This window comes from Pogoniulus pusillus, chromosome W (assembly GCF_015220805.1).
Source record: "Pogoniulus pusillus isolate bPogPus1 chromosome W, bPogPus1.pri, whole genome shotgun sequence".
Taxonomy (NCBI): domain Eukaryota; kingdom Metazoa; phylum Chordata; class Aves; order Piciformes; family Lybiidae; genus Pogoniulus; species Pogoniulus pusillus.
This window is the reverse complement of record NC_087308.1, coordinates 4,766,851-4,779,788: the sequence shown is the minus strand read 5'-3', so window position 1 is coordinate 4,779,788 and position 12,938 is coordinate 4,766,851.

Here is a 12,938-nt window from a genome sequence, read left to right as displayed (position 1 = left end):
TTCAGAAAATAGCAGATAAAGGAGAGTCTGTGATTTTCTTTAGAGTTCTTTTGAGTCTTTAAAGTTATTCAGTCTTTAGATGAGGAGTTCTTTCTTTGGTTTACTCACGATTCAGTGGTTCAGATTAGCAGGATTCGAAGTTTGGGCGGTGTCCCTTTGTTCGTCAGGGTCGGGCCCAAGCGGGTTTCAGGCCTCTGCGGGCCCCTTGTCGGGCAGGGCCGATCAGGAACGAGAGGTCACCAGGGCAGGAGCGAGGCAGACAGGCAGGCTAGCGAGCGAGCAGGTAGGAGCAGGTACCAGCAAGCTCAAGCAAGCAAAACCCCCAATCCAGGAAGGCACACCATTTTTATAATGTTCAAAAAGAGGTGTAACCCACCAGTCCAGGCTATTTTACGTTATTCTTACAGATTGGCACAAAGTTATAATCAATCCATACAATTGGAGAACTTTTACCAAAACAATTTCTAAGACCACCCCAAGCTCGGCCCACACCAGGTGTCGAGCGGGCATGAGAACTGCCGTTCCCCCTAGCCAAAACAGTGGCCATTGTTTACCTTTTATCTCGACTAGGGAGAGACTTTCTCATGGGACTGAAGGACTGTTTTGGTTTTGCGATGCTCTTGGCATTAATGTGAGACACTATAACCTTCACAACAGGGAGGCCTGCTAAGAGCTTCTGCTACTCTCCATGACATACTCCACCCCCTGGCTCACATTAAGCCAAAAATCGAAAAACAAAAACAAAATACAAGTATTCTTAACCATTATACATACATGAATAGTATACTAATACATAAACATAACTATAACCTAAATCAACCTAGGACAGATTAATCCTATATGCCCACCCCCTGAATAACATACAGCTTTATTGAATATTTACAAAGCAAGAAAACCTGTTATATGCGAAAGCAATTCAGAAGTCTGGGAGAATCCATCGTACACTAATGCGATGAGTTTTCCCACTTACATCAGTTGCTTCCCATGCATACAACCCATTTGGTTTTGACAAGGTCATAGGCACAACTCCGATTGAAGGTAAGTTTGCCATTACTGGTTGTCCCACCTGTAACCTGTGTAGTGATTGTTGAGGGTGTTGAGGCTTATCCGGTGGATGGTTGACATTCTCAACTGGCTTGTCAGGACAAAATGCTCTAACTTTAGGACTACCATAATTACCCCATCGGTTATTGACAATGAAAACTGCATATGGCAAACGTTTATCCCAGTTACCTTTGGACACAATGGTATGTTTCTTAATCAGAGCATTTGTTCTCTCTACAATACCATTAGCTTGAGGATAGTAGGGAGTGTGGAATACCCATGTAACTCCCTCACCCTTATCCCAGTCTTGTACAGATGATGCTGTAAAGTGAGATCCATTATCACTTTGGATGTATTCTGGCATTGGCAAGAAACTAAACCACTGCTTTAAAGCCTCAATAGTCTGAGCTCCTGTGGCAGCACTAGTTCCTGTAGCCATGACTAATCCTGAAACCACTTCTACCCCCACCAGTACGTATTTCTTCCCGTGTGAGGGTTTAAAGGGTCCCACATAATCAACTTGCCATGTGCTCCATAATTTCTTGTTTTCTCTGATGTGTTGTGCTGGTGCTAGGTTGGGGTGATTGGCTTTAAGCCTGATTTTACACTGTGGACAAGTTGAAATGATTTCCTCACAGGTAGTCATAGAAATTGGCCATCCTCTGGATCTACATTCGTAGTAGAGGTCTGCCTTTCCTGAATGGCCTCTTTTAATGTGTAGCCATTCAGCTAATCTCCACCATTCATCTTTCTCATCATCAAATATGTTTATTCTTGCCAGAAAATCTGCCTGATCATTCCAGGCTGCAGCTGGGGTTTGCTGTTTGGAATGACCTTTAACTCAACCAACTTTAAGGGATCTGGATCGGCCTATCTCTAATAGTCTTTTCCAGTCATTAGCCCTCCAAATTTCCACATTTGAAACCTTCCACTGATTCGCTTCCCACTGGCAAATCCACTCAGTGGTGCCTTTGAATGTGGAGTAGGAATCGGTGTAAATGGTTGTTGCCCCGTGCTCTGCTGCTAGCATGAGAGCACGCAGTTCCCCTACCTGTGCACTGCCATCACCCTCTTCAGTGATGGTTTGGCCTGTAGCAATCTCCAAGGCAGCGGCTTTGTAACACCACTTCGACCCCACCCTCCGAGAGGATGCATCTGTGAACCACACTCCTGACTTATCAGAGTCTGCGGTCATTTCTGGGGCCACCTGTATAGGAGAAGGCTTATATGGCTGACCAAGTAGTGTTTTGTCAGGATTAATGGGCTGCTGTAATTTGGATACCTTAGTAGGTCCTTCTCTCAGCGGCATAAGCTGTGAGATTCCCTCTAGGTAAGCATACCACTTTCTCACAGTGGCCTTTTGGGCAATTCCTTCTGGTGGAGGAGATCCTTTAAGGATCGATTTTAGCAGTGGAAACAGGCCTTGCACTACAATGTCTTGTGTAGTGCAAAGTTTCTCTGCCTCTTTGACAGCTCGGGTTAGGGAAAGGAGTCCCTTTTCCCATTCCGAGTACCGTGTCTCAGTCTCTTTGAATGCTGTTGAGGAACACAAAAGAGCTCTACTAGGACCATTGGGTCCTCTCTGAAAAATTCCACAGTATGAGGCATCCTCGGAAAAACCCCATTCAGCCCTCAGGGCATCTTTTGGGTGCAAGGGCCCCAACTTCTGATAGGCTTTTAGTTCATCTTTGAGAACTCTTAGGCTCTCAGGATGTCACGGAGTCCAATCCCAAACTTTGTGCTTCTTAAGCAAATCATAGAGAGGATGAGCAATTACAGAGAAACCTGGAATATGTTTCCTCCAGTAACCCAAGGTACCTAACAATTGTTGCAGCTCCTTTCTGTTTTGGGGTATTTGGCCCTTTTCAATTTCTTGAAGGGTATCATCTGGAACTGACACTGCACCTGCTACCCACCAGGATCCCAAGAATTTAACCTCCTGGCTTGGACCTTGACATTTTTCCTTTGGAATAGTTAATCCTTTATCAGGTAACAGTTTTCAAAAGTTCTCAGCTACTGTAGCTACTTGTTCTTTGTCATTCCCTCCCACCAAGATGTCATAGAATTTCATAGAATTTCATAGAATTTCACAGAATCAACCATGTTGGAAGAGACCTCCAAGATCATCCAGTCCAACCTATCACCCAGCCCTAACCAATCAACTAGACCATGGCACTAAGTGCCTCATCCAGGCTTTTCTTGAAGACCCCCAGGGACGGTGCCTCCACCACCTCCCTGGGCAGCCCATTCCAATGGGAAATCACTCTCTCTGTGAAGAACTTCTTCCTAATATCCAGCCTATACCTACCCTGGCACAACTTGAGACTGTGTCCCCTTGTTCTATTGCTGGTTGCCTGGGAGAAGAGGCCACCCCCCACCTGGCTACAATGCCCCTTCAGGTAGTTGTAGACAGTAATAAGATCACCCCTGAGCCTCCTCTTCTCCAGGCTAAACAGGCCCAGCTCCCTCAACCTCTCCTCATAGGATTTGTGCTCCAGGCCCCTCACCAGCTTTGTTGCCCTTCTCTGGACATGTTCCAGCACCTCAACATCTCTCTTGAATTGAGGGGCCCAGAACTGGACACAGTACTCAAGGTGTGGCCTGACCAGTGCTGAGTACAGGGGAAGAATAACCTCCCTTGTCCTACTGGCCACACTGTTCCTGATGCAGGCCAGGATGCCATTGGCTCTCTTGGCCACCTGGGCACACTGCTGGCTCATCTTCAGCTTACTATCTATCAGTACCCCCAGGTCCCTTTCCTCCTGGCTGCTCTCCAGCCACTCAGTCCCTAGCCTATAGCGCTGCTTGGGGTTGTTGTGGCCAAAGTGCAGAACCCTGCACTTGGCCTTGTTAAATCTCATCCCATTGGCCTCTGCCCACCCATCCAGCCTGTCCAGGTCCCTCTGCAGGGCTCTCCTACCTTCCAACAGATCAACACCTGCTCCTAGCTTGGTGTCATCTGCAAACTTACTGATGCTGGACTCAATCCCCTCATCCAGGTCATCAATAAAGATATTGAACAGGACTGGGCCCAGTACTGATCCTTGGGGAACACCACTAGTGACTGGCTGCCAACTGGATGTGGCACCATTCCCCACCACTCTCTGAGCTCTGCCATCCAGCCAGTTCTTGATCCAGCACAGAGTGAATCTGTCCAAACCATGAGCTGCCAGCTTGGCTAGGAGCTTCTTGTGGCAGAGATAATGATACACTTTAACATCTTTAGGAAGTTGAACAGTGTCAAGCAAAGCTGCAAGTGTGTTGTGTGCAATAGTTGCACTGTGTTTGTACCCTTGTGGGAGACTGTTGAATGTGTATTGAATACCTTGCCAGGTAAATGCAAATTGCGCTTTGTCCTCTTCTCTTAGTGGTACCATGAAGAACATGTCCTTCACGTCCAGGGTTGCCATCCAGGCGTGAGAAGCTGCTTGGATCGCTGTCACTGTGGATGAGAGACTAGGAACTGCTGCAGTGAGAGGAAGAGTGTTACTATTAAGTTTCCTGAAATCAATAGTTAATCTCCACCGGCCATCTGGTTTGCGGACTGGCCAGATGGGTGAATTGTAAGGAGAATGAGTTCTGGTGATGATCTTTCTCTTCTCAAGATCAGCTATCACTTCAGTAATACCTTGCCTAGCTGCCGCTGGCAATGGATATTGTGCGACACAGGTAATGTGTGATTTTGGCAAAGGAGGAGCAGTTTGTAACCAACAAACACGAGCATGTACTAATTTTCCCCTCTTATTCCTCACCTCATAAGCACCAAAGCTCCATAATGTTCCATCTGGAAGATGCTACCTTCTACCTGCTAAAACATCAAATCCAAGAATATTATGTCTACAATCAGCTAATGCTACCTCTACCAGGGTACTTCTCTTCTCCCCAGGCAACCATAGTCTTGTCTTAGCCAAGTGGCATATGTTAGGCTGTCCTGTTACACCTGTTATTTTTATCTTCTTACTAGATGGCAGAATTCTGAGGCGTTTTGCCAATTGCTCATTCAACACAGTAATTTGTGCACCTGTGTCTATTAGGTACTTAACAGCAGTTCTATCTGGTCCTGTTGGAATCATAATGAAGGGTTCAGGTTTTTCAGACCACTGACAAGCAGAAATAAAGCGATGAGTGTGGCCTGAGACAATCACCGCTACTTCTCGTTTTTTGACTTGCCTTTGGCCCCTTGCTGATCAGATTGACCTGACTTATTGGGAGAGGCGTTTCTGGAACCCCTCTTGCGTTCCTGTTTTGTCTTATCTCCATCCTGGCCTAATAGTTTTTTCACCATCTGATGTATATCATCTCGCAACTCACTGATAGACTTACTCACAGCACTGAGTTCAGTTTTCACGGGGTCGTACTCCATCAGTCTCTTCTTTGGGTAGCCACCTTGTCCGTAATAGGAATTTTGCCCCCAGAATGTTCTCAAATTAGAGCGACGGTTGATCTCAGGGCTCCCCCTGGGGCTCGACCGTGGGCTCGTCCTGGGGCTTCCCTCAGGGCTTTCTGGACCACCATAAGCCTTGGCGTGCCTCACTTCTGGCTTCTTCCCATGTGAGGCAATTGGAGGTTTGCTCCTTCGGTCAGATGTTCTCGATTTGTACCAGGATGGATGTAAAGGTGTGGTATCAGTATAACCTAGATTTCGCCCTTTAAACATTAATTCCTCTAGGAGTTCTCCCCACGTAGTGTGGTTTAATGAGTTATCTCCTGCTCTTACCTTTTCTTGTATCGCTTTCTCAATATGCTCCCTTCTAGCCTCACACACAGTTCTTAGAATTCCTGGCAAACCTTTTACCAAAGGATAAAGCCTGTTTGGTTCAATTGGGAGACTCATAGGATTTGGGTTAATTCCACGATTATCCATGGCCTGCATACATGCCAGCTTTGTGATTGTTTCAGCTAACTGATCACAATTTGAAATACGACATCTGATTACCTCATCTCTCTCTGAAGGATGATAAGCACCAGCCCAATAAAGGATTCTATAACTTAATGCAAGCTCACCCGGAGGACCATTCCCTAGAAACACTTCGGGTCCCCAGCAATGTCCCTTTACCTCTTCGAGGGACAAAATTACAGATTCGGCATCACTCACTATAATTCTATAAACATAATCAGTTATAGTCTCGTTAGGCAATCGAGAGTACCTTTCCCTTAACTCATGCTTCTGCAATGCGGTGTATGGTCGAATTTTCTCAGTCGTGGTGCGCTGTCCCCGTGCTCCTATAACAGTCTCTGTCTTGTAAATGGGATTCACAGACGCGTTCCTCATGCTTCCGGTTATCTCCTCCACTTCCGTGTCGCTGCTCACTGACGCAGATCCGGGCGACGCCTTGGGGCGTGGCTGCTGAGAAGATGGCGTCTGCGGCACGGGCTGTTGAGCCGGGATGGGCGCCGGCTGCACGGGTGGCTGCGGGATCAGAACCTGCAACGGAACCTGCTGAGGCAAAATCGGTTGAAAGACATCGCTAATTGCAGCTGAGCCGTCGCCTGAGGCTGAGAAGGCATCGGGACTGGCAAAACCGGCTGCAAAAGCGGCGCCGGCACGGGCTGCGGAGCCGTCTGCAGCTGAGGGGGCGGCTGCGGTTTAGACGGTATCGGAGCCACTGGCGGCAGAGCCGGCTGGGCTTGCGGCAGGGGATGAGAAGGCAGAATAACTATCTGTGGAGAGAACGGCTGGGGCGGCGGCTTAGACGTCCACCGAATTGAGGTCCACGGCGGAGAGACAGGTGCCGGCCGTGCTGGGGGCTGCGACGGCAACGGAAGCAGCTGAGGCGTCTTGGCACGAGATGGCGGTGCCTCTGGGCCCTGCTGCTCTACATGCGGCTGCGGGGACTGCGATGGTGGCATTCGCAGCTGTAATTCCTGAAAGGCCTGGAGAAACTTCCCCTCTAGCCTCTCCTCCAACTCCCGAAGTCAGTCATCGGTCACCGCGGGTACATTCACGCGATTAATTTCACCACTCAACCTGCCATTCTCAGCTCTCAGCTCCTCAACCTGTTGTCTTGTCCTCTGGCCGATCTGCTTCCAGCACTTTTGCTCTTTATTGAGACAATCAACCTGTTTCTTTAACTCGTCTCTCTCGTCTCTCACCCGCCTCAAATCATATTCAAATTCATCTAATTTATCTTGAGCTCGGATTAAGCCCACCGCCAGTATAAGAAAACTTTCTTTATCAACTCCTTCCACATCTTGGAAAGCTTTATATAGCATAATAATCATATCTACTAACTTATCGGTGACCTGTTCCATGGTATCATTAGCAAGGGCGTCCATAACCTTTCATATGTGAGCAATCTCAAAAACGGACTTCAGCTTATCAAATGGATCATTTGCTACCGCCTCCAGTGAATCTTCTACCTCCGCTGTGATAGACTCAGACTCTGCTCCAGCTGCCGCAGCCTGCGGCAGCGGCTGCTGCTCCATTATGATATTTTCTGCCATAAATCCGTAGATATTCTATGGTTACAATCCCATCCTCGTCGCCAATTTGTCACGGAAGGTAGTTTGGGAGGATTAGGGGAAAATATGCGAAGGCTCACTTGTATAGTTCAAGTGATTTATTGATCAAACACGGAGATCCCCCTCCCAAACTAAATTCCCCACATGAATTCTTTTAGGTTTGAAGTTGTAGAATAACATTTCAGAAAATAGCAGATAAAGGAGAGTCTGTGATTTTCTTTAGAGTTCTTTTGAGTCTTTAAAGTTATTCAGTCTTTAGATGAGGAGTTCTTTCTTTGGTTTACTCACGATTCAGTGGTTCAGATTAGCAGGATTCGAAGTTTGGGCGGTGTCCCTTTGTTCGTCAGGGTCGGGCCCAAGCGGGTTTCAGGCCTCTGCGGGCCCCTTGTCGGGCAGGGCCGATCAGGAACAAGAGGTCACCGGGGCAGGAGCGAGGCAGACAGGCAGGCTAGCGAGCGAGCAGGTAGGAGCAGGTACCAGCAAGCGCAAGCTCCCGATCCAGGAAGGCACACCATTTTTATAATGTTCAAAAAGAGGTGTAACCCACCAGTCCAGGCTATTTTACGTTATTCTTACAGATTGGCACAAAGTTATAATCAATCCATACAATTGGAGAACTTTTACCAAAACAATTTCTAAGATCACCCCAAGCTCGGCCCACACCAGGTGTCGAGCGGGCATGAGAACTGCCGTTCCCCCTAGCCAAAACAGTGGCCATTGTTTACCTTTTATCTCGACTAGGGAGAGACTTTCTCATGGGACTGAAGGACTGTTTTGGTTTTGCGATGCTCTTGGCATTAATGTGAGACACTATAACCTTCACAACAGGGAAGCCTGCTAAGAGCTTCTGCTACTCTCCATGACAGGGTGTATAGTAGCACCATGTGTTCAGAGGTTCAAACTGCTCATTAGTTTAGAGCACATAGACTCAGCTCTGATCCACAGCTGCACTGGCCTAGACGAAGGATCAGGCCTCACTCACTCGCAAGCATTACAGAGGCTTAGACCTCGTTCATTGATCTCAAGGCGCAGTCAAGCTATCTGAAAGCCCTCTGAGAAGCAGAGCATATTCATGCCTGCACCATACATATATGGGGAGCCGAGAACCCCCTGCCTAGCCTAGAGCTATCTTGATTCAGCTACGGAGTTAAATCTCCCTGCAGCACGGCATAGATATTGCTTGCCAGCTATCCTGTAACTCTGGAAAGACCCAGAACCAGCATACCCCTTTCCAAATGGCCTGCCAACCTGCAAACGCAGCCTGCTAGCTGCCCAAACCGTGTCAGAAGCTACACGGACCAAATCCTTCTCCTGCATCGGGAAAAAACCTGCCAGCTGATCATCCCTGGACACGCACGGCTTCCAGAAGAAAGGCAGCACCGAGGCAGAGACTACCTTCACCCCAGGAGAGAAGGTTAGAGAAATACTGTTACCCCAGAGACTGGGAAAACCCTTATCAATTCCCCTTGCAAACCGGGACAAATCTCCAGCTCCATCAAGTCCCCAGAGACTGGGCACGTGCTGAGGCAGATTCCTGGAAGGGTGATTTAATGATTAATACTCAAGAGCATCACACCTAAGTAAGCTTTAATACCTTTGTAATATAAGTTGTCTCTATCTGAAGAGTACACACAGTTTCAGCCCTTGCTGGGCAGACACTAGAGTTGTTAAGAGGCATTAAGCCTAAGAAAATTTCTCTCTGTCAATAATTGTTAATAATTTTATATTTCCTCTTAATAATCAATCCCTGTAAATATATATATCCCAAAGCTATTTTCATAACTTTGCAAACGAACTCTGGATTTCATAGTGGTTGGGGGTGGTGTAAAGTTGTAAATATTAATTTTAATAAATAATTTTATAAAAAATCAAAACCGCCTCAAATTAATTTCTCACCTCCCCCTAACAGGGGAGGAATAGAGAAATCCCCTCCACGACATAACAAAGAAAACCAATACAATAACCTTAATGGAGATGGGGGAGGGGTCAAGCAGCAGCGAAGCAGCAGAAGCAGCAGCAGACAAAACAGCAGCTAGGGAAGATAGGTAGGCACAGCTCAAGCAGCAGAAGCCAGCAGAAGAAGGGGAGAACAAACTGTGCTTCTAGACATTAAGCTCTTGATGCTCCAAGGAAATTATATTAATTTATCTATTGTTGCCATTTTATGGCCTATCCCTGGAGCGTTCATCTCTCCCCTATGTCTGAGTTAGAAAATCAGCTCAAATGGCCACAATCCTCACCTTTAATATAATTTACTATTGCAGCATCAAGTCATTCTTATGTAACTAGTGATAACATCAGTATCGTGGATGATCGTTGTCCAGGCTTCAAGCATCTTTCTTCCATTTCCAGACATTCATCTTCTTATTGCCATCTGTCTCAGGCGTTGGCTAGCTCAATGGTTTTCCAGAACAGTCAGATGTTTTCTTTGATGAATGGATGTGCTAGTTTGAAGCAGGCTAGTATGTTTTGTTGAGAAAAAGTAGATTATAGGCTGTGAAAGGAAAACAGTGGTGATGTCTACTTCCCTCAGAGTCTTGCTGAACAAGAAATGTAAACATTAGATAACACTCTCGCCATTTTTACTCACTGACTGAGCTACATCTCCCTAACCTCACCTTCCACTCACCTTTGCTTCTTAACCTCTTGGCTGAACCTCTGTTCTTCCTTAGGACTGGGGTAAGGTTGAGAGGGGCAGGGGGAAGGTGCAGGGGTGGTTGAGAGCCTCTCCTGGGGACTCAGGTTTCTGGGAGGGGTGTTGTGTTTCTGTATTACTTTTTACCTTATATATTTTTGTATATAACTGTATATACTGTAAATATCTGCTTGTATATTGTGCCAGCTGTAAATAAATAGCTTCATTTATATTCCCAGAGCCGGCTGAGACTAGTTGGGTATTTCTAAAGTGTGTGGGTGTGCTAGTTTGAAGCAAACTAGAATGTTTTGGTAAAAGAACTAGATAATGGGCAGTGAAATGAAAACAATTGTGTCTCTTCGCTCACAGTCACACTGAGAACTCTGGGAAGAAGAAGTATAACATTCTCCATTTTGTCACTCACTTTGCTTCTGGGCTTTGACGAAGCTGCATCTCATTAACCTTGCTGCCACTAACATTGCTCCCTAACCTCTTGGCTGCACCTCTCTTCTTTCTGAGAACTGGGGTAAAGTTGAGAGGGGCTGGGGAAGGTGTTGGGGTGGTTTGAGAGCCCCTCCTGGGAACTCAGGTTTCTGGGAGGGGAGTTGTGCTTCTCTATTGTTTATCCTTTGTATATTTCTTTATATAACTATATATATATTGTAAATAGCTGCTTGTATATTTGCTGCTGTAAAATAAATAGCTTCATTTATATTCCCAGAGGCCGTCTGAGTTAGCTGGGGCAATTCCAAAAGTGTGGAGGGGCAGGTAAGAGCCCAAACCATCACATTTTTAATTGGCTTTCCCAACGTGGGGCTAAATTTATTTGAGTGACTGTTCATTGGCTCTGGGAATTAAGATGAAGCTAATAAGGCAGCTATTGTATTTGTGTGGGGCATTGCTCTGGTCTGGTTTTGATTTCTAGGCATTTAGTTGGATAAAAGCTCAAATTGTTGCTTATTTTATTGATTTAGCTTATAAGAAGGCTAAAGCCAAAGTTTCAAGCATGTTCTGGGCCTGGGGTGATTTTATCCTTGGTTATGCTGGTTTTAATGTCACTGAAAACCTTACCAGTAACATTACAGGAGCACTTATCAATAATGTTACAATCAATCGAAATTCTGCGTTATCTACTGCTCTTATGAGGGTAATCCAGCCCCAAACTGAAATGCCATATCCATGCAAGGATTTTTACACAAAAGAAATCTTGGCGGGATTGGTGTGCATTAATCTGGCTCTTATGATCTTAATATTCATACCAATTTTGGTATTATGTGTGAAAAATTCAAAACCAGTTTCTGTAAGAACTAGGAAAAATTCTGTGTCTCAGAAGCAGTCTCCTTCACAGCAAAACAAGGGAACACAGTTATCTGCTTCTCCCCTGCCAGCCTCTGCCCCTCCTTCTCCAGTTTCTGGGAACACGGCCAATGTTCCTGCCAGGAATGTGAACAATAAGGATAACAATAACAACGGGCAGAGTTTGGCAGGAGTCCCAGGAGCACAGGCAGGTACCCAAAATCAGAATGTTCGTAGCAACAATGATAACACGTCAGGGTTGGCAGGCATCCCAGGAGGACAGGCAAATAATCCCACTAATGCTAATAACAACAGCTCAGCCAGTTCGAATCCCCAGCCAGCAGAACAGAACCAAAATCCTGCTGCTAAAATTAAGGCAGATTTGAACTCACAAGCTCCAGGTCAGACCCCTAATAATTCAAACCCTCCAGCAGACACGTCAAAGTCTGTTGCTGCTCAGGCCCTTCTGGCACCTGCTAAGGCAAAAGCTAAGACAAAGTGTGGTTCACAGGAGGATGTAAGAGAAGAGACCTCAAGTGATCAGCAAGAGGAAGAAGAGGAGGCAGTTAGTCTGCGAGACCTCGCAAATGTGCTGAGACATCAATACTCAAATGAGAGGAGTGTTGTGAGGTTGGCTGCCAAGAGAGAGAATGGTTCCAATGAGTTTAAGAGTGCTATGAGGAAGGTTCTTTTAGGCCCGGTACCACCAGATCAACAGGAGGAAGAGGAGGAGGATGACATCCAGGGCTCCAATGATCCTCTCAGAGAGGTCAGGGAAGTTAGAAAGGAATACTCAAGGGAATCAGGTGAGCCAATCCTAAGCTGGCTAGTGAGATGCCGTGGCATTGGTGCTAATGCTCTGCAGGTAGGAGACAAGTCTGCCAAGCAGCTGGGACCACTCACTAAGGAGAGTGGAGTGGACAAATACCTAGCAAGTCCTCTTGGTAGGGTGAGCTTGTGGACACACCTTCTGTTGGCTGTGGATATGAGATATCCTTCCCGAGATGATTGTGGCCGTTTGAGCTGATCCTCTAGCTCAGACATAGGGGAGAGATGAACATCCCAGGGATAGGCCACATAAATGGCAACAATAGATAAATTAATATAATTTCATTGGAGCATCAAGAACTTAATGTCTAGAAGCACAGTTTGTTCTCCCCCTTCACCCGCTGGCTTCTGCTGCTGCAGCTTCGCCTATCTTCCCCGGCTGCTGTTTTGGCTACTGCTGCTTCTGCTGCTTCGCCGCCGCTTGACCCTTCCCCATCTCCCTTAAGGTTATTGTTTTGTTTTTTTTTTTTTTTCCCTTCCTTCCTTCTCTAGTTATTATTTCTCTTTACATTGTTATACTTATATTATAAGAAAATACAATTTCATCTTTCCCTGACTTTCAAAAAAGTAGGGGGGTTTGTGTTGTGAATTTCTTCCCGGGGGAGGGATCAGCCCAAACCCGGGACAGGACTCTTTTTTGGCGCCTTAACGTGGGGCACGATCTTGGCTTGTT